The 22391-nt window shown below is 37.0% G+C and overlaps 1 protein-coding gene across 1 annotated transcript in view; it reads left to right on the top strand.

Annotated features, from left to right (window-relative positions):
• Nucleotides 1-22391, top strand: part of CPE (carboxypeptidase E) — a 57029-nt gene that overhangs the window by 14874 nt on the left and 19764 nt on the right. The gene's annotated exons all lie outside the window — the stretch shown is intronic.

Genomic DNA, 22391 nt, shown 5'->3' with positions numbered 1-22391 from the left:
CCTTGTGTTACTCTTTGTTGTTTAAAAATACATTGAAATTAACGCAACATAATTTCTCTTTGTGTTTAGTTGGCAAGTTAGGTAGCCCTTGTTTAATTTTTGAAACAGTTTATTGGACACGCACTAAGTGCATTTCAAGAAATGTATGTCAAGAGTTATTTCTTCCAACTTTCCCATTAACTGGATTACAATGAGTAATACATCTTCCAGGAAAGCAGTAAAAATTAAATAGCATGAAAATCTATATGGGTTTCAGTTCTGCACACAATGAAGTCAATTGAAGCTTTGCCAGTAACATCAAGGGACCCAGAGTTTAACATATCACTTAAACTATTAAGTACTATGAAAGTGAGATACAAAAGTTGTCTATCTGCGTCTTCTTAAGCTATTAATAATAATACAACTAACCATAAATTAAAATTATGTGGTTGTATGTACATATTCATGCATATGTGTACCTTTTATATCAGAAATCTTCCAAAAGATCCCCATAGAAAGGAAAAATCAAATATCTACAACTGGTTGTAGAGGATCCGTTTCTTGGTAGCTGTAGCAGAAGCTTATCAATGTGGAAGCGAAGGTGCACTGATTTGTGGGGTAATTGCTGAGCTGATCTTTAAAGCTCCTTGAATACTCAATAAGAGACAGTAAATTTAAAAGACTGGAAAGACTTACTCTAGTCCTTATCTTAGATAGGAGTCCACATTAAAAAGTAGATAAGTGGTAAACTTTCCAGCCCTTCATATTCATGCTGCAATTACTTTTTCATAAAGCAATGGTATGAAAATGTGAAAAGAAGCATAGCACCAATGGTTTTGAGATTTTGTTAATTCTTCCATTCAATAAGCAAATAAATCCCAGAACATCTGATGATAGTATACAGACACAAATTAACGCACAATTGTACCTGATCTTGTGTTGCAAGTTGTTTTGTATTGTGAACAGCGCACACAGGAAAAGGTTTAACAACAGATACAATATGTGAAGCCCATGCTCTTCCTCTCTTTCTAGTCATTTACACAGCTCAGTTGAGATATTTTGCCTTTTTTGATGTTAATTAGCAAAGCTTTCATGATCGTCAGTGTGCGCAAAATTGATATTCTGATTGATTTTATTTCCTATTTGTTTGGCTATTCCTAGCAGCAATTAAAATTTCAGGCTGCTTCAAAAACCAATCTTTTTTGCTAAGCTCTTGGGGGGATTAAAAAAACCCCAACAACTGAAGACCAAACACCAAAATCAAACAACAAAAAGAGTCTTTCCAAACTGCTTGTTATTTTCAAGCTTTGGAAAACAAAAATGCATTTTTTTTATTCCTTTGGGTATTGCTCCCTGAAAAATTACCAGAAAAGGAAAAGGGGAAAAATATCTATCTAAAAAACATGACAGTCTTGTGAGTTTAAAAAAAAAAAGAAAATGTTTTGGACTTAGGAAATGTCAAAAATCACAAGTCTTCTGCCTTGTAGTTGCATTCCTTGATTTCCTGGTTCAGTCAGGATGCTGTGGAGTAGCCTTTCCTGGAATGGTCGTAATTCTCCAGTGGCAAAGTTTCACCTTGAACAAAGAGGGTTTTTTCCCCCCCTAATATAGATCGATTAAATAAGTTTTAATAAAAATGAATAAAATTAGCCAATTATGAATCAGTTTGAAGCATGAAGGTATAGTTGGAATTCAGGTCTCACATGGCGTGTCAAAATTCACCAGTTGTTTACTGAGGATTTTGAGGTGATTTCCCGGCATATGTTGACATATCTTTCAAAATTTCAAGCATTATTATATATTATAAAAAAAGGTCTTTTGAACTTTTCATCAACTCTGTAAAATTCAAAGTGCACTTGGGGAAGGTTTCTCAGGTCAGCTTGCTTGCTTGATTTGCAAGAGTGAAGTCAGTATCTGTAACACTGTGGACACAGTGGGCCTGTCTCACCAGAGGATCAAGGCAAATCAGAATACCATTGGTAGGTGGCCAAATGAAAGATATCCCATCAAACAGTGTTTCAAATGTTCACATTGGGCTCAAAAGCCTTAAAGATCTACTAAGCCTAAACTATGTTCAAGTCAAGAGCTTGCTTTGTCTACAGTTCAGTAATTTCAAAGGGAAAAAACATAAATAACTTTAAAAAGGAAGTGGTCTTAGAGAATAGGAACAAAAATACCAAAGGTAACTTTCTAAAACTTTCTCATGTATTGAGGGGGTAAGAGCAGATAGGTTAGAGGGATATGGTGCATCTTGAATAACTGTTTTATTTAGTTCTCTGCAAATAGAGAAAAGACATAAAAGAATCCAGCTAATGTTAAAGTCTGTGAAAAGTCTGTAGATAAAAAGAAACAGAATTCTCCTGAGAGTGTTAGCGTGTTGCTATGTGAACAATTATAGTGTGGTAGCAGAAAATGTTTACTGAGTGCCTGCTATTCTAGGAAGGATTTTCTGTTGGCTATATTAAAAGAGGAAAAAGTGTTTTGATGCTAGTTAAAAAGATTTGTCCATTGTGAGTCTGTTCAGTTATGTTTACTCTGAGGAATCATGGCAAGCCTATTTACCAAGGCTCAAACAGTCTCTAAAATTGCTCAAGAGTTAAAAAGACATTCAAGGACAATTTCTTTCTTTTAAATTATTGATATACGGGTAATTATATGTGTGGAGGACAAATTTATTCAGAAGAGAGATGCACAAACCCAACCCTTCGTAGGGTGTCCACTAGATAACTAAAAGTACAGTTGTACCAAAAAATATTCTTTTACTTTGTTTAGTCAAGTCACTGAATCCAATGATGTTGATAAAAATATGTTACCACAGGTTTTCCTCTCCTTTAATAGAGCTTTTCCTGAGGGGATTTTTCAGTGTTTATTTGTACTGCTAACCTGTGCTTAAACCTGCATCTTCATCACTGTTGCCACCCACTTCGGTAGGTTAAACTTGTCCATGCTGCTTTCACACCTCCATTTAAAAGATTTTCTTGTGCAGTGTGGTTGTTGAAAATGAAATCTGAAGAGGAGACTGGGATAAACAACTCATTCATTAAGGAGATGTCACAGAATTTTTATCGAGGTCAGATAGTAATTTATTATATTTCCTAATGATCTGGAGGTTGACACCCTCCAAAAGAGGTGATCTTCAACAGTGGGAGACGTTCGTTCCCAATGGGACTGGAGGTATTGTAGTATCCAGGTATTATGTGCAAATAGGCAAGGAAAGAAATATTCTTTGTTGAAATGTGTTCCTTTGTAATGATGATGACATTGTTACTAGGTTTTCCTTGATATTTTTGTGTGAAAAAATGTTTCTAGCTGGTATGACAAAGATGATGTTCATTGTTCTCATTCTTTTTGATGTGACTGTGTTATTAAACTTCTTAAAATGGATTTTTTTTTACATTTCCCTAATAATGAAAATAAATATAATTTATTAAAGTAGTAAAATTGAAGATAACTATTATGATTTATTACATGTTTTCTTTCGTCAAGGAAAACTTTGGAAACTCATATAAAACTTAATTATAATTTTGAAGTTTTTTCTCTGTTCCTTCCTTCTTTACATTGTTATTATGTTATTTTTTTTAATCAGGACTCTGGAGGGAAATTCCTGACCTTTTTGTTTTTCCCATGTAAGTGCTGAACTGCATTTGACATGTCAACTCATAAAGTTGTCATAATGTCATGATTATGGTTTCAGACCTGTGTCTCTGTGAGATTTCCTCAGGAACCAGGAATCATAAGCAGTGTTTGTATATAGACTCTGGAATTATATTTCACTGATAAATGGAATGCAAACAATGAATTAAGAAGTGTTTTTAGTTAATTATTAAGCGTTACCATTTTTAGAATGATCAGAAGAGAAAGAACTGGGCAAAACTCTTCATAATTCTAGTAAAAGTGAAATGAAGTGTATATGATTTTTATATTAATTTTACTTTTGAGAATGATCTGTAATTGAAATGTAATTTATCATGGAGTAAAACATCACTGTTAAGGATACTTTTTACTCAATTCAAGTTTATTTTACATACTGCAAAGATGAATGCATTGTTCTTGGATATTTAAGTCAACACAGCAGTGGACAAAATGAACTGGCTTTTGTAGGAACAGTTATGCACTGCACTGCTACTTAAGTGAAGGTAGAAATTGGTTGCAAGATATTTTCCAGAGGTAAGAATACTGTTATGATGGATATAATGGAAAAATGTAAGAGAGGAAGGTTAAAAAATGGCTCAGAGGGAGCACTAAGTTTTAAAGCACTAAGCCTATAGAGGCATCAGCAAGAATAAGTTCACCTTTTGACACAAAAAGTAGGACAATGCATGTCCCATCCCTGTTCCAATGCAAATAATGTTCCAGCAGTTCCTAGTGCTTGAATAAAACAATCCCAACATTATGGTTCTCTGTGAGGCCAAACACTAATTTTACTGTTCTGCTTGTCAAGACCATGAGGAGTATAAATGCAAATATATTAGTTTGGCAGTAACCCGGGGCACATAGCTGCTGCTGCCTTGGGTGTCCAACATGTCTCCAGTGAATAGATGCTATTACTGTGCCACATGGAATATTTTTCAGGGTGGATGTGTAGAAAGCAAAGTGCAAAGATTAAGATTAAGCAGTGGTGAGGTTATGGATGGAAACTACTATTCAGTGTCTCTCATTAGAGAGAAAGTAATAAACTGTGCAAACTTAATAGTGAGGAGATGGTTTATGACAAGAAGATAAAGACATGAAGTAAGAAAATAATCATATAAAAAAAAGACAGGAAAAAATGTAGTAACATTCAAGTTAGAAAGTTACATTATGAAAACAAATATGAACAAATCCCCAGAATTGTTCCCTCTCTGCTTGTTCTTAGGCCAGTGCCAGTTGACCTTGTTAGGTCTGTGGCATGAGAAACCAATGAAGACTTCCCCCTCCTCCCCTTTTTGTCCTTATTACTAGCATGAGTTGCAGTTTTAGATAATGTGAAAACAGCAGGATGGTCCAGGTGGTGTGATCTCACAGGGTGAATGATGATGAAAGCTGGTTGTTAGCTTATAGCAAGGCCATGGAAACATGAACTTGGTGGCCCAGTGCTGCCTATCTCTGAGTCTGAGCGTGGCACTTGGAGTGAACTGGTCTGTGTCCCACCTTCAGGAACATGCAGCGCTGAGGCACTGCTTGTTTGAGGGCTGTGTGGCTCAGCATCTGGTACCTCAGAAAAAGGCATTGCTTGAGCTCAGGCTACCAGGTTTACACTTTCTCCCTGTTGTTCTCCCTCTTCTTAGGTCCCACAGTGAAGCTTCCTCCTCACTCACCCTTTACTTTAGCGGACTTCAATTTCTTAGAAGCATTTCTTTGCTGCCCTCCAAAACATCACTTTGAATCATGGGAGAGCCTTCTGGGCAAGTGACTGAATTTCAAAGTGCTGTTTTCCAGCCACTGTGATATTGTGAGACTGCCTTTGTTCACTTACAAGCCTTGCAGCAGAACTGAGCTTGTTCCTTTCAGAGGCTTACGTGGGATATTATTTCATATTTCATCCTACTGTCTGCCTAGGGTAGCTTATACTGGTCTCTTATTCTTCTCTATAATTGCCTTTATTAATTGACCTCTTATGGCAGCTTAGCTCTTAACTCACCCTTAAGTCCACAATAACTTTTGAAATATTTTGACTAGGTGGAAAGGGATTACCTTCTGTATTGTATTTTAACCTCAGAAAATCCTGGCCTCCTGTTTCTCAAAATGAAGGACATGTAAGTGCTACAGAAGCACAGCAGGATTTTTATTTCCACAGTGATTTCCAGATGAAAATCTTAGCATGTATTAAGTGTTTTCTTCATTTTTTAAAACTTTGTTCTTTACTTATCTTCCAACATAGTTTAAATATGCCTCTCTCTCTTCTATTTCTAACATTCTCTAAATATTAAGATAAATTAAAAATGCACAAGTGTTTCTGAATGAAGACGAGTACTTGGAAGTTCTTGGAAGAAACACACTTTGTCTTAATGCAACACCTTATATATGGGACATAGGGTGATCAAAGTACCATACAGTACCATCACCTTAAAATTTTTAAAGGAAAAAAAGCTTATTTTTCTATACCCTCTTCAAGCCCATATGGTATGAAATGAAGTTTGTGTACACTGTGATGTAAAGTAGGATTTATAGCTGCTATGTAAACCTTGATAGGATGCTTTTGCCTTGTTTCATTGTTTTGTGGTTAATTTTTGTGGTATATAGATTCAGTAGAGAGATTTGAACTTAAGAAGAAATGGAGTTTAGCTTGGTCTGCTACCCAGGACTCTGCTTCCAGAACAATTCTTTGAAATTACCTGCATCAAGGTTTGTGTAAGAAAAAAATAGCATTAGGAATTTGTGCCAGCAAAATGTGGTGGTTTAAGTATCCCCAGGCATAGAATACTGATGCCAAAGTAAAATCTCAGTTTCCTATATTGGACAGAAAAAAGTACATCTAGCAGAACATGTGCTCTGAATGGAATCTCTCATGTCTCTTTAGACCTTTGAAATGTACAGTGTCACTGAAGGTAGTGTATCTTCAGAGTGAATTATTTGTGGGATGCACATCTGTGTTACGTGGTGCTCATTAGAACAGTAGTGGCTGCTTCTGTGGTTTGCTGCCACCCACATTTGTCTGTCCATACTGTTGTCTGTTATTCCTTTATAACTAGTTGCAGTCAAATCTAGGAGTGATAGAGGAATCCCATACCACAGAACTGCAAGAGTAAACCCACCAAACTAAATCATAAAAAAGTCCAGCTCAGAAAACTTTTTAAGAGCAAAATTGTCTTCCTGTATGAAATAGTACAGCTAGCACCACATGTAATGGAAAAAAGAAATGGAAAAAAAATGGAAAATGTTATTTATCTAAGTCTTAACACATACTTCTTTCATATGTGCTTATACATTTGAAGTGTTGAGGTTTTGCACTTTCAGACATCTGGGCCCTCCTTTTATTAAAAAGTGGGTATTGAAGTTAGAATAAATACACAAATAAATAAATCACTGTTGTGAACCAGTATGGTGATCTTTATGGCAGCTCTTTAAACTTATTTCAGGCTACTTTTCTGCTCACTATCAGAAACATGTTTAAGTGCGGTATTGAATTGTAGTGTGATTACTTCAGAAAATAATCTGTCTTCAGTTTGTAGACAGTTTGGCACAGGATTTGGAGTAACGAGGTTTGACACTGTTTTGTCAAATCTCAGATCGGCTAAAATATTTTATATTCTGTAGAATGTTATTTTTTTAATGAATTAAGGTTTCCAACCCTTCATTAAAGCCAGAAGTGCTTTTTGAGTTTGCAGGCTCAAAGAGGAACCATAACATTCTGATTTTTGTATTAGCAAAGGTGTGAATACAAACTGTCACAATACATTTGAATATCAGCATTTACTCTCTTATTGATAAATTTAACAGCCAGATTCACTTTAAAAATGAAATTGTTTTGGTGTGGACCATTGCCTTTGACAGTTGCTTGAATGTTGGCTCTCCAGGATGCTTGCAGTCTCCTAACTCATTCACTTGTGGGTAAAAGAAACTTTGTCTAGTTCTAGATAGGATTTCCACTTTGTAAGAGAAATAGAGTTGAGGGAAAAGGCCTACAGACTCTGTGGGAGGAGAGTATTTCAATCCATATAAGCCACAGTGAGCGACTGTGAAGAACAAATCTGCTTTTTTCTGCTGATGGTACTATGTTGTCAAGCTGCAAAATTTCACCTGGTTGTGATTGTTACCTTTCTTAGATTCCTCGGGGGCATGACAGCCAATTCAGGCACTCTATAGTGTCACACTTGAGTGTGCCCCTTTAAGCAGCGTGGCCATTCCTGGCTCAGCCAACCGCATCCTGAAACCTTGGTTCAGGTCTGGAGCTGAGCTGTGAAAGGCAGTGCAGACATCTCTTTCATGCTCTTGTGTCTCCCTTTTTATCCCCAAGACAGGGTGCTTCTGTAGAACTGGAAGATGTTTTGCAGATTATAAATAAAAGAAGAAGCAAAAGAAGATGGCAATGAGAAACCTACATCAACTGACATATGAGTATCGAGTAGCTCAGTGCAAGGAATTGTTATAGAGGTCAAAGTGATAAAGAAAAATTTACTGGAAGGTTCATCAGACGAGGGACAAAGGCTGTCAGGAGTTAGTTATTTAAAAATAAACAGATAAACATAGAAGGATGCTTTAGAGCAAAATCTGGCAGGAGGAGAATACAAAATTTCCATGTAGACCCTGGCAGCTTCTTTGGCTTCTTCACTTAACCGATTAAAAAATTAACTGTCTTTCACTCTTTTATGTTGAGATTTAGACTGTTCATGGGATTTAAATGAACCTATACATGGAGGGCGTAATGAAATTGCAGTCTCTTCCCTAGTTTTGTATAATTTACCTGAAAGGTATTATATTCACTAGGTGTGACATTGTTTTCATAAAACTTGTGTTTTCCTTTGTAGGTGGATTTGTGTGAGTGTAATCCCAATTCAGCAATCCTAAAATAAAAGCATAAGATAGCACATTTCCTTCCTTCTTTTAAATAGAAACACGTATCTGTAAAGCCCAGTGATAAGCAAATAGCAGCTGAACATCACACATCATCCTGCTTTCTCTCATGCACATTAATGCGATACTGAAATCACATCTGTTAGGATATTTCTGTAGTGAAAAATCCATGGAGAAAGTGCTCTGCAGTACAGCTGACAAGACTTTCAAGAATGTTATAATACTCTTAAATTTATTTTTTTTATTGGAACCATAGTAGCAATATACTCAGGAAAAAATACAATGTAATAAGTAGTGTTACATATTTTTTTTTTCTCTGCCAGTATTCACTTGCTTTTATAATAACCCTGCAGTGAACTGATATTCATTTTGTTCAGTCTTGCTTTTCTTACATTATTCTGTCTGGTTCTTCATTTTGAACTGTTCCTGAAGAAAAAATGTAGTCATATTCTGTTGTCTACTTGAAGTGAATGTTGCTTATTCTGCCTATTTTGGACGTTTCTTTGATTCCAAAGACTTGTAGCATCATTTAGGATTGGTACTCAATATTTTTGCTGTTGAAACATTAACAGACAAAACATTGGTAAATGTTAAAACCTCAGAGTAAGGTTAGTTAAAATACTAATTTGCACTTCTGAGCCAATAATGATCACTTCTGTTGTCCAGTGAGCAAATTTTCAAACCACCTTTCTTGCACTTGCTCTTGTGACATCTTTGATAGCAAACAACTTCCCCACAACAGTGTCAGAGGCAATGATTGATATCCTTCCTCAGATCTCTCCTTAAATATTTACTTTTGTCACAGCTGTTCTTAAAGATAAGGGAGAAAAAGGGGTTAAGGAGATCTTTGTTAAGATCATTGCCTGTCCTGTGCTTGCCATATGCTTCTATTCTCTTTTCTTCTTTTGCTTAGATAGCAAATGCTCTGAGAGCAGGTACAGTCTTTGTTCCGTGGTGGCAGACTGGTGTCTGTCCTATCACGGAGGCTGTTACAGGCTTCATGATAGTAGTATTAATGCTTATATGGGAAGTCTTGCACTAATGGAGTGGCAGCTTAGAGTAAATCATGGGTAAGATCCCAGAATTGCTTTCTGCACTCTGACTATCCCTTATAATCGTTAGTGTACTTGTTGGGAAGGAGGGTCTGTCAGCTCTGACTGATGTGTTGGGTTTTTGGCAAGGCTTTTTTTTTTTTTTTTTTGTTTTTTTTTTTTTTTTTGGTTGGTTTTTTTTTAATGCCCATTGTTGAGTGATCAGTACAGTAAACTGTATAGATTTTTCATATATCTGTATAACACTCAAGCCACTCACCATTGACAAACAATTTAAAATAGGAGCCTTTCTTTTTCTGCGAAAAAATGTCATGCTCAGACTATTTTTGCCTGGTTGAAAGAGCTGTAAGCCAAAGCATGAAATGCTCATAGCAGGCGTGTATAATACATAGCTCAGAAAGCCTGATAATGTCTGGTTTCCTACGTTACACAGTGTTATGTTTTAGTTTGATAGTTTATAAATTATGCAGCCGTGACAGAACAACATCTCAATGGAAGTCTGGGAGCTGTTCCTAGTCAGGAAACCCTTGCAGTTCCTGAATTTATCTCTTGGATTTTTTTTTTTTCTTCTTGCCACAAAACGTTTAGGTTTGCCCTTCTATCCTGCTTCCTTTGTTGATTATTTAGATCTAATGGGGCCTTCTGAATAGTGCAAGATGTGCTAACAGCATTGTTCCCAATGTGAAATGTTTTATGAGCATACTTTGGTTTTGAGTTTGTTGCTTTCATGGGATTAAATACTAGACTACCATGTCCAGCGGGCTACATAAAGCTTACCCTGAGATCCTGGAATGCATTTGTTCCCAGCATAGCCTGATAACTAAGGACTGCTTTAATTTCCCTCTGTAAAAAAAGTGTAACTCTCTAACATTAAAGAGTTTGAAATAGTTGTCTTACCATAGGATAGTATAATATAGATGCAATTTTACTGTCTGTCTTCCTTTTTAAGCAAAAGAAGAGATAAGAGGCTTAATGTTGTACTAACCTCCGTGTCCAGCCTATGGTTGGTTACCAGGTGAAGTCTGCCCAGCAGACAGTTAATCACCAACACCCCACTACAACCATGTGCCCAACACTGATACTTTATGTGCACTTTTTCTAGTAGCTTTTCAAATAGTGTCAGGATTCTAAATTTCACACTACAAGATGGAGTTGTCAAGCCTTTTTGAATCTGTTGGTTCATATCTGGTTTGAAGAGTAGGCCTCAGGGAAAATGAGCCGCCTGGAGAATTTTAGTATGAAAAAATTATTTTTTCTGGGTTAACACAAGTACAAAGAAAATATCTTTGGAAAAAATTGTCTTATTAGGACCTGTATTTTTTTATCCTCAGATAAATTATAAGTATGTGAAAAGACTTGCTTAAAAAAAAGTTTGTTAAATGTGGATAGAACCCAAATATAGAAAAATTACATCCAGAAAGAAACTTCTCAGAAATAAAGACTTGATGGAGAATTTACACAAGTCAGTGGAAAGTCTCTGATGAAAGTTGCTTTTGCTTGAGTCTGTAATGCCTCATTCTGGCAAACTCGTGAACATGTGCTTGACTTCATACTTCAGACTAACCCCTCTGACACTAATATGCTGAAGGTAAGTACATGTTTAATGGTTCAAGTCCTACATAAAGGGAAAAGAAAAAATGAGCTCTAAAGGCAATTTCAGTGGTAGTTTTTGCTACTAGTGAAGTTAAAAGGGAAAATGTCTTTATTGTATACATACAAAAGTCTTTATGGTTAGAAGAGCAGCTCAAATATCAGTGGGTTGTTTGGGGAGAAAAGTATAGTTCCTTCCTGCTGGGTTAGTAGCATGGCTTCGTGAGTTATATGGGCTGACTGCGCTTTACCAAATTTGTTGCCTTTTATTAGGTGCGGTTTTAATGGACAGTGTGGTAATCTGCAAGTCCCTTTACTTTCCCATTTCCATGTTCCTAAAATCTGAACACAATTTTTTATATTAGTTATGTTTTGTAACTATTTCTTTTTTCTGTATGGTTCAGCAGACTGTTGGGAAAAATACAGTGAAAGATGTTTTTGGCAGTTGTGACACTGTGATCATAAAAGTTAAAACTAGGATGAAAGAAAAAGTTAAGTACATATAAAAAAAAAATAGAAAATGTGGCAAAGAGCGGTTAGCTAATATTTTATGAAACAATCTAAGCAGCTTTAAGTTTGTCTTTTAATGCAAATATATAATCATTTCATAAAAAGCTTTTTCTTTCAGATTATTCGATTAAATAAGAATGAACTACTGAATTGTAAGGTGTAACAGGGTTAATAAAGATGGGGAATACTGGGTCACCTCCCAAAAAGTTCAGTTTCTCTCTCTCCCTTGAAGTCATGTGGTTTTGATTTTGTTTGTGAACTGTGCCAAATCTGTCTTTTCTTATGATTTTGAGTATCTGCAAATGCAATTTCTTTAGTTAAAATTAGAAGTATGCTTTAGATCTAAGAAGATGTTAGCAAAAAGAAACAAATGAAAATAATTTTCATGACCTGGGGATGACCTTCTCGGTGCCTGAGTCTCTCTATGAGGGATGTTCGTGCTTTTCTGTAAGATGTACCTGTCCACGTACATACACAATGGTAAGGAAATACCTGTATACAGTTAGAAAAGATTTTGCATCCACATTACTCAGTACTATTCCTCTTGTTTGTTGAATTACTATTCTTGAATTAAGAGCTCAACAGATGCATAGTGGATCAGGCACCAACCACATCATCTTCCTATTCAATTGGCATTATTATTTCCTATGTTCCATTTTTTCTTCATTAGAGAAGTTTTTCTTCGCAAAATATCCCAAATACCTTGAAGCTCCAAGTGAGAATATTGCTGTAGGTTTTCTCAGGAGGTGCCTTTTGGCTGAGTTATGCTCTCTTCTGCAGGCTGGCTAGTTAGCTACTTCACGAGGTCTCTGGCCATGAAGAATGATAGTATGTTATGAGAAAAGTAATTTCATGAACCTCAGAATATTTTGAATAAATAAAGGTACAAAATGCATAAATCCAGCTTTTAAAAAAGTGCCAGACTTTATTATACCTCTTCATTATACCTTGCCAGCTCTCTATACATGCATAAAATTGAAATAAAATGCAATAAATCTGGAAGGTAGGGTGTGGTTTTCCTCTTGGTTTCAGTGCTTTAATATTGGTCTGAATTACAGAAGTGTGGCAACATATTTCAGCTCCTAGTGTTTTATTACACTTAGTAAAAAATATAAATGACTACACAGGAATCATGGTACAAATGCTCAGACTGATGCCAGATACTTCTGATAGCAGTAAAAAAAGTCCCTTGGACTTCTATTAGTGCAGGTATTTGTCCTTGGATAAGATGTACATTTTCACTTATATGATATTTTCTCCCAAATTGTCAGAAAAGAGCTTGTCTGATGTACTGCTAGTGCCATAAAAGAGAAAGTAAGTTTCAAGTGAGATGAAAGGGACAACAAAAGATGTATTTGCTGTAGTTTTTTGTATTGCTCAGAGGAAACAGTAATTAGACAGTGCTAGGAATTAATCCTTGATTTCTGACCCTGCTGGTATGGCCCGTTAATGTGCTTGGCTATTATTTGCCCTTTGTGAGGAATGTGCCTTGTTACTTGGAACTAACCTTTCTGCTTGCACTTAGAATAAACTCTAGGTAGGTTCATTTTATACCAAATTGCACATAGGTCTATTGTCATACGTAGAGCTCATTATAAAATATGAAGTCGCTCAGCTTCCATTTGACTTTCTGCCCTTACAGGTGCTGTTCAAGGTCAGGATTGCACTTTCTGTTGTTCTTGACTGAGACCATATGTACCATATCCTTTCTCTAAATGCGGAACTGTCTTACTACTCTTTGGAGGAAAAACCCAGTGGAAGCTCTGAGAAAAGCTGAGAAGATACCAACCATTACATTTGTTCCCTATATAAGAAAAAAAATCTGTCTGTTTTTAGGACACTAGGATGTATGCTTTTGGGCAGACCTAAAAGCCATTACAGATTTTTTTGTTAACCATTTATTTCTATCTTATGAAGGGTGTTCTGTGTCTTGCAGCTAATACAGCTGTGCTGTGGTTTGCAGTGTCAGGGTCAGTGTCCATATGGGATTTTTGTCTGGAGTTTCCTCATTTAAAGGCAAAACATCTTTTGAAAGCCTTATGGATACACTCCCATCTGCTATTGAGACAAAGAATTTGTCTGGTTCAGTTATCTCCATCATTATTCTTGAGTCAGCAAGCTGTTATGATTCACTTCTTCCTCTTACGCATGAAGCTTGATTTTATTAGCCTCTGCACCAGTTTAGCTTTCTCTCCCTGTACTGTGTTGCTAGGAATAATAATCACCTCTTTTTTTTCTTTTTAATCTGTAAGGTGGTATGGGAAACATTTTCTAAAGGGTATCTCTATTTCAAATATATGTGACTGTGAAGAGATAGACCTCCTCCAAGCATCCAGGTCTGCATTTCTACCTAAGCCAACTACAAATAAGTCATTAAGGTACAACACCAATTTTTATTTAGAATTTTATATACCATTGAAAAATTCTGAAGCCAGTGTTGCAATTTGGATATGTAGTGTTGGTCTACCGATCTTGATCACTGTCTACCCATTTAACCTTTATTTTCTTCTATTTCGTACTGACCTGATTTAACCATTGCAATCTCAAGAACAAGTACAGTTGAGATTTACTGCTGGTTATCAGATAGCATTAGTACCTTAAATGCACTTGAGAGACTTGAGAGAGCATTAGCTGCTAAAATCAGGCTGGAGATGAAGTGCAGCAGAAGAACAGATTTCAGTAAGACACTTTTTAATCAGGGTTTCACAGAGTTTGCCGTGTTTTTAAGCCTACAATGTAGCTGTATTTTTTCTGGGAAAACAAACAAACAATCAACAACCATCACCTGTCATCTAAAATGATGGAACTCTGCTGTTAAAAAGGGTGATAGTAAAATAATTTTTAAGAAAAAAAGAATCCACTTGAGTATTTGTTGGTTTCTGAGAATATTGACGTAAATCATGTTGGTTGTGTTCTGACGTAAATGGTGTCCTCTTTTAGTCATCACAATATTTCATATTTTTTTCCACAAAGGAGTAAATTAACTGCAAAATTGCTTTTGCAGTTTGCCTTTGTCTTTCTTACTGTCATTTTTTTAAAAGACCACTTTATAACACTTTCTGTAAACTCTATGACCAATAATCACAGAAGCTAAGCTCAATAAATATTAGGGCTCATCAAGCAGGGAGAGCTATATAAATATGCCAGTGCAAAACAAACTCTTATTCTGTAGCCTGCTGTCTACACTATGGACTTGATACAGATGTTTGTTTATGGGGAGATTTTAACCCTTTCCATCTGTTAGCAATGACCAGTGCACTTCAGCATCATCTGTGTGAATCACAGATCTGCAGCCCACACATTTTTTCACACAGTGTCAGATTGTGACAAAATAGCAGTGGAATAAAAGAATTTTCCAGTTACCAATAAAGAAGGAACATCCAGTACGAGTAGCCTTGGTGGAGTAACAAGTGCCACTGCAATGCCTCAGAAAGGCTCCTGGAAATCAAAGGAGGAAGTGTGAAGGTTTACCACTAGTTATTCCTAGATCCTTAAGCACAAAAAGTATATTTCCCAAGGACCCAGAATGTCCTTGTGACACAAATTGTAATACTTTTCAGTCAGAAATAGCTCTCCTCTGCGGAGAGAACAATACAAAGAATTTTGCTGGGTGAAGGCGAATTCCTTGAGTGTGCTTCCCTTGCACATACTGGTACAGCCCAGGGCCCAAGGCAGTGAGCCCCAAACGCTACCCAAGCTTGCTTTCCTGCTGAAACATGGCCCTGCAGCGAGTTCTGGGGCTTGATGCTACAGAGGAGGAGCCAGGAGCCCTGGCCTGACTTTACTTTCTCAGCCCTTTTCAGATTTGCTTTCTGCTGTGGGCACTGCTGCCCATCATTTCCAGCCTGGAAACTGCCACCACACAAGCTCATGTCTGTACTTCTGTGCTTTTGGCCACCCATTTGGCAGAGGGACTCATAGAATGGTTTGAGTTTGAAGGGACTTAAAGTCATGTAGTTCCACCCCCCCATGTGGGCAAGGACATATGGACACTCTGGACCAGGTTGCTGAAAGCCCCATCCAACCTGACTTTGAACACTTCTAGGGATGGGGCATCCCCACCTTCTCTGGCCAACTTGTTCCAGTGCCTCACCACCTGCACAGTAAAGAATTTCTTCCTGATATCTAATCTAAATCTACAAGCAGTGTTTAATCAGGCCTGTATAACTTACTGGAAAGGAATTATTTACATGTTTTCATTGACTTTTTCTTTGTTTCCAGTAATAAGGGAGAGCCTTACTGTTGTTTCTTCACCATATTCATCCAGCATTTCTACCCAGTTCTTTGATTTCAGAGTCTGGAATTTAGCTGTATTTTTTTTTCCCTTTGATTTCTATTTCTTTTCTTTTTGAAATGAGGATGTGTCTCCTGATGGCAGCAGGCGTTTGAACTAGTTAGCTTTGAAATTTTCTGTATATTTGTTACATGCAAAAGGAGTGAGCTAGTTGAGCTCAGTCCTTTTGAAGTGTTCTGATGGCTGGCAAGTACTTTCATAGTTGAAGTGAAAAAGCTGATTCTAGAGTTTGCTGAAGAGAGAAAACTTGTTAAGCGAACTTGATGAGGAACCATCATAAATACATGTCTAAATTATGTATCAACTTTCTTTTAATCAGGTCTATTCTGCTGATGAATTGATGGATTGAAAAAAAATAATCTTTGCTCTATTTGCCAACCAAAACTTGAAGGATACAGCGAGTCCTTTTGAAATGAAAATTCACTTGGTCATACACTGTTATAAATGGAAAATTCTCCTCTCTTACTGAGTACGGTGGAAGACATGAATTGAATCTCTTACATCCCACAGCCAGCATCAGGGCAGACATAGAGTTACTCGTGACATCTCTGTACTGCCAGTACTGAAGAATCTCAGGGTACATTTTGGTCCGTATTTTTTCCAAGCAGTGAGACCAAAAACTGGTAGGTAAAAAACCCCTGTCTCCTACTGTGCCACAGACTAGTAAGGGTGGTTCACAGATTGGTAAGGGTGAAAAGCAATTTCATGTTTGTTTTCTTAGGAACCTCATCTTCAGTGCTGAGCTAACAATACTTGCTGCTGTAACACTGTAACAAATTCTGTAAATGCAAAGTCCTATTCAGTTTTCTGAGGGCATGAAAAATGCAATTTATTGTAAAACTAATTTGGTTAACCCAGTTGTATATACAGATGGTTATTTGTTGCTTCTAGAATTCTGATGATTTTTAAAATGTGCTTTGAACTTGAGAGGGCTTTTTAACACATTTACATAAGATGAGGGTTTTATGCATATCACATTTCCATGTTTCTTATTAAGTTAAAAGGTTTTGATTAAATAAGTAAACTTGTTTTGCTTTACAAGAGATGTATTATGATTTAAAGAATCATCACCACCTGTATTGGATAAAACCATCAGTTTGTGCACAGTAACACCAGTCTAGTAGGCAAAAATTGTTGTACTCTGTGGTAAGGCAGGTGGGCTTTTCCCAAAATGCTGGATGCAGTGCTACACTGTGCAACACTTCAGTGTAAGTGCAGTATGTTGTGGAAAGATCACAGGGATGTGCCAGCAAAGAGCTGTAGGTGGGAACTGCAGGAACCGAGCAGATGCTTTGCCCGCTTCTTGTGGGAGGCTGTGCCAAGTCCTGTAGCTGCTGGGGTGAGAGTGGGCTGTTGGAAACCTGGAGAAAACACTGAGTCATGCAGAACCTTTCTGGTGGAAATAGCTGTCTTGGGCATGAGGTAATCTATCTGGAGAATTTAATTTCCAATGCAAAGTCACATAAGATCCTAGTTTGAAGCCCAACTGACAGACTTTGTACTCAGTAGAATGGAGGTTGCATCTTAATTTGTACACATCAAGGCCAGCAGAAACAGCTGCTGTTTGTGAGCTTTCACTCCGAGTTTAACGCATTGTACAGAATTTGTTGTTAACTTTGATTTTAAGCAGTAGTGAAAATTTCCAGAAAGAGCTTGAAACTGCTCTTGAATCATAGCTGTTAAAAATTATGCCTTTTTTTTTTTAAAACGGGAAGTTGCCAAAATATCCCTAATTTTCTTTTGCCTTGTTTTCTTCTCAGTGTATTTTCTAGCAGTTAATGGCAAGAAAGTGAAATATTAGGTTTTTCAAAGGCCTTCAATGTTGACCGGTTTATGCTTTCATGTAAGCCACATGTGAGACTTCCAGTAGTTTCCCTTTCAACAAGGTTAGACCAATGCTACTGTCTTAGTAGAAGTTGTCCTAAAATCATAGCAGGCCTCTACAGTGATTTAGAAACTAATACTGCATTGCAGCTCCCTCTTTCAATGCCATTTTTGTACAAATTGTGAAGATTTTGAGGCAGATTCAAGACATTTGGTTTACAGAGTGTCTAAAATCTAAATTTTCTAATTAGTTCACTTTCCTATCTCACATCCCCATGTATTTTCTTCTTTTCCTCTCTTTTTTCATATTCAGAGTAGAAACCCATTTTATAATCTTTGGTTTTCCATGTAGTTGAACTCCAGAGAATTTCTTTTTCTTTAAAATACGAATAAAAATGTGGAGCATAAGAAAGTCTTCAATAACATTTAATGAATGAACTTCTTGCCAGCGAGGGTTCTGAGATTTCATATGCCATTTATCTACAAGAGAACTTTACTGGTTACTATATTAAAAATGACAAGCAACTGTAAATAATCAGAAACACGAAGTCTGTTATTTCAGGAATGTTGCAGGCTTTTCCATAAGAAATACAGGAAAGCAGAAGGACTTAAATTCTAAGGGTATTTGAGGCTGGTTTGCAAAACAGTTTATTAAGCACTTAAACTTCACAGTAGTTAATTGTTTTTGCCCCACATGGTTTGCACTTCCATGACTGAAATATTGTGCAGTAACGCTAACTGATTGACATTAGACCATGACTAGTGGCATGACATTGCCTTAACTCATGATATATATAATTAGTATGTGCTAAAGTTTTTGTCCCTACATTTTAGAAAATTACTCTTTACTGTACAAATACAGCCTGACCTGAAAATGGCAGTCGTTAGTCACAGTTAATTGGATGGCCTGTCTGGCATTAATGATGTACATGCTGTTCCTAGGAAACTGTAGAAGACCTTTGCTGACAGTAACTGCAGAAGCGAATGATGACATTCACCATGTTTGTCAGGCACCAGAAAAGCACGACATTTTAAAACACTTTTTTCCTCAATCGTTTATCAGGTTGTAATGTACCACACAGTCAATTTAAGAGGGATGTAAAAGCTTTCTAAAAGCCATAATGATGTCATGGCTTAGGTTTCACCAGAGATACTAAGATATTTATAAACTTGATCGCTACATTTCATTTCTTATGTTAGTATCCGCTGATTCATTCATTATCGCAAACCTCTGTATCTGAGCTGAAATTAGGTGTAAGTATATATAATGTCATACATTGTTTGCAAGACTTACTTTTGCTATTGTGAATGAGAGATTATTGTTTGTCAAGATATGCTATCAGAAAATTAATAAAATTCATTAAAGAAGAATTTTGAATATTCACTCAATGTAAAAGCTCCTTTGTGTTTATTATATCTTGCACCGTGGGAATCCATCTAAACAATTTTACTTTTTTTTTTTTTTTTGTGAGGGTCAAATAGATGAGAAAAGCCAGTTATATTTCTTTAAGCTTCTTCCTTAAAGCTACCTCCAGTTCTGCAGTGGAACAGAAGTTTTTCTACTTGTTTGAAACAACTGTTTAAAAATTCTTCATCAAATTGACTTTTACAGAGTCTTTTAATAAAAAAAACCCAAACAATTCTATGAGGCAATTGCAGCTGCAGAACCTTATGAAGGGTGATTGAGACCTGCATTAAATGGTTCATGAAGGATTAATGGGAAGAGCAGCTCTTCCTCTAGCTAAGTAGCATGCTGGCAACAGGTGACCCAGAGGCTGTTTTCTCCATGGGCTGGGCTGTTTTCCAGAGAAGGCTGAAACTTGTAGAAGTGGTGTGGCAGGATATATTCTATGAATAGGCCAGGGAAGCCATAAAGTGTTAAGGCTGAATGACCTGATGGATGCCATCCTTGGCGTTTGAGGTATCTATGTTAGCCTGTGCAATAGTGGAGGAGGAGGTGGTGATGATTTCTTTGGGTGCAGTAGTGGGTCTGGGATGCTGGCTGCATTCCAGAGTCATTCACTAAAACTCAGGCAGCTGAGCTTGCTTAACTCAGCCAACAGAGTGATGGGCATTTTACTGTTGGCCTCAGCGGTCTGCCCTTCGGTTCGGACTTCATTGCCGTAGAGAAAGAGAGGATTAGGAAAGAGTTTAGGCAGGAGTGACTTGAAAAAAAAATAATAAAAAGAAGGTCCCCAGAAGGTACACCCTGAGTTGCAGTTTTTACTCTAACAAGGCAGACAGCAATGTAAATGCAAATTAAGGGCTTCATTAACTGCAAAGATGTATCAGCAGATAGTAGCCTGTGGAAACTCCCTCGGCTTTTTTGGGGCACTGTGGTGACAACTAATGACTTCGTCACCATTGTCTCCTTTTCCAGAATGGATTCCCTGATTTTCTTTGCTCATAATGGGTATGAACAAGTAGTGAGTGGACTGCTAATTCCCCCCCCCCCCCAGCTAGTTTGTGACATTAATTTGTTTTTGCTGAAATAAACAGTAAAAATTTGTTTTCCATGTGGCAGCTGCAAAATGTGGAAGTGAGACTTATTTTTCCCATTGTTCTGTTAGATGTGAGTTACACTGTTAAAATGACTGAGTTTTCCTAAGATTCTTAGATAAAGTATGAAATTTAATACCTACTCATATTGAGCAGAAAGCCAGTGTTTCTTTTGTTGCTGTGCCTAGAATTAAGAAAATGGGCAGGGCTGGGGGCTGGCAGAGAAGAGATCCCACAAATGTGGTCCAGGCAGCCTTGTTCTCTGTGGTCAGAGGATTGATAAGAAATGGGTTTCTTTCCTTCAGAGACAAGGATAAGAAAATGCCCAAGGGAGCTAAAATATAAACACAGGTTATGTTTTGAGGCAGGGCTGTTATTCAGCGCTCTGTTATCTTTCCATTTTCATTCCTTTTGCATTTGCTTTTAGATTGTTTCTTCAACTCTTAGTGTGCTTGGAGTTTGGAAACTTGGAGTTTCGCTGACACCTCACTGCCAAGAGGATTCTTTGAATACTGGTTTCGCACTTTGTGTTATGAGTAATGTAATTTTTCTTTATCGCTCTAAAAACGGTCAGTGTTCTCTTTCACTAAAAATTGCTCTCTTGTTTTCCTGACCAAGCCCTCTATGCCATAATGATTGGTATATTTGACTGTCCCTTATTAGTCTTCCTAAGGAAAATAGGGTTGATGTCTTCAATCATTTTTCATAGGAAACACTTTCTATATTTCCAGTGACTTGTTACCTCTTCCTGACCTCCTTGCTCATTGGGGATGGGTCATTACCACTGAAGATATGCTGTCATGAGGCTGTACTCTTGGCTCACCATAGACCCTGTGTGACTTTTCATGAACCCTTCTAACACTGTTAACGATTCTTTGGGGAGGAGGCCAAGTAATACGGTATGGGAAGCATCTGTTTCTCTTTATTCACTTGAGCCAGGCCTGTAAAATTCAAGTGGGTGAGAAAAGTGGGTGATTAATGCATAGGTTGGGGAATCAGAAGAAATTCTTTCTCCCTCAGGCTTCCTTAGGGATGTTCTAGGGCACAAGTGGAAAATGCAACAGTGTTCATATTTATGGCAGTAACGGCGTTGCCTGTTAGCTTGTGAAACATTGTTCCCATAAGTAACATGCCAATATACATATGCATGTCTATCCTAAGTATATGTGATGTGCGGTGCTGCACATTTTATTATATAGTATCCATCTGTTTTCATGGGATCAAGTTGATTGTGTGGTCTGATTACTCTTGATATGATTAAACCTCTTGCATTCCCTGGTATTAACAGATAGGAAGAAACAGTAAATAGGATGTCAATGCCAAAAGAGGAAATGGAGGGTTTTAGTCACAGTAACTGCCTTGTGTCCATCAGATAAAATGAAACTGTTTCTCTGAAACCAGAAAACTTTTTAACCTGTCTAGCAAAAAAATTCAGGGATGAATCCGTATGTACAAACCCAATTTATCTGGAAGAAAAGGAAGTCACGGTATTAATAGCACTGTGTCTGCTAGCATCTAATCACTGGATTAAGGTTAACAAGCACAGACTGAAGGGTCGTAAGTAGATACGACTGCATGCTTGATTAGCAATTACTTAGGTCTTGTTTGTGTAACACTCTTCCTGGCTTGAATTTGCCCCTCTAATAGTGCTAAAGACTATCACAAAGTGTGGCTGAAGGCTATTCAGAGCATATAATCAGCTGAATGTTTGATTAAAGCAGTTACAACATAACTAGATTTTAAAATAAGAATAAGGAAAAAGGGGCTTCAGCCCAGAAAATATCATATTTCTCATTTTAGTTCCAGGACACTCCTTTTAATTTTATTCAATCATTTACATGTATACTAAAACCTCTTCAGAATTAGGGCCCAAAATGTAGTCTTTTAAAAGATAAATACTTCACAGCTCTATAAGACATATCTTGTGTGATTTTTATGTCCATGGTCATGAGAATGAGACTTATGAGCAATTGGGAATATTGGATGACTTTTTTATATAGAGAATATACATTGAATACATATTACATATGAACTGAATATCCAAAACATATGCTGAGTAATATTTTTTGGATCACTATGATCAAGAGCTGTTCATTGGTAATGCTTTTGTGAAAGAATTGCAGTTTAATGCCTGTGTATTGCAGTAAGCT

The sequence above is a fragment of the Pipra filicauda genome, unplaced genomic scaffold, assembly GCF_003945595.2.
Source record: "Pipra filicauda isolate LSUMZ 115617 unplaced genomic scaffold, ASM394559v2 scaffold196_size3971931_pilon, whole genome shotgun sequence".
In the NCBI taxonomy this organism is placed as follows: Eukaryota; Metazoa; Chordata; class Aves; order Passeriformes; family Pipridae; genus Pipra; species Pipra filicauda.
This window is presented reverse-complemented; position numbering and strand designations above follow the sequence as displayed.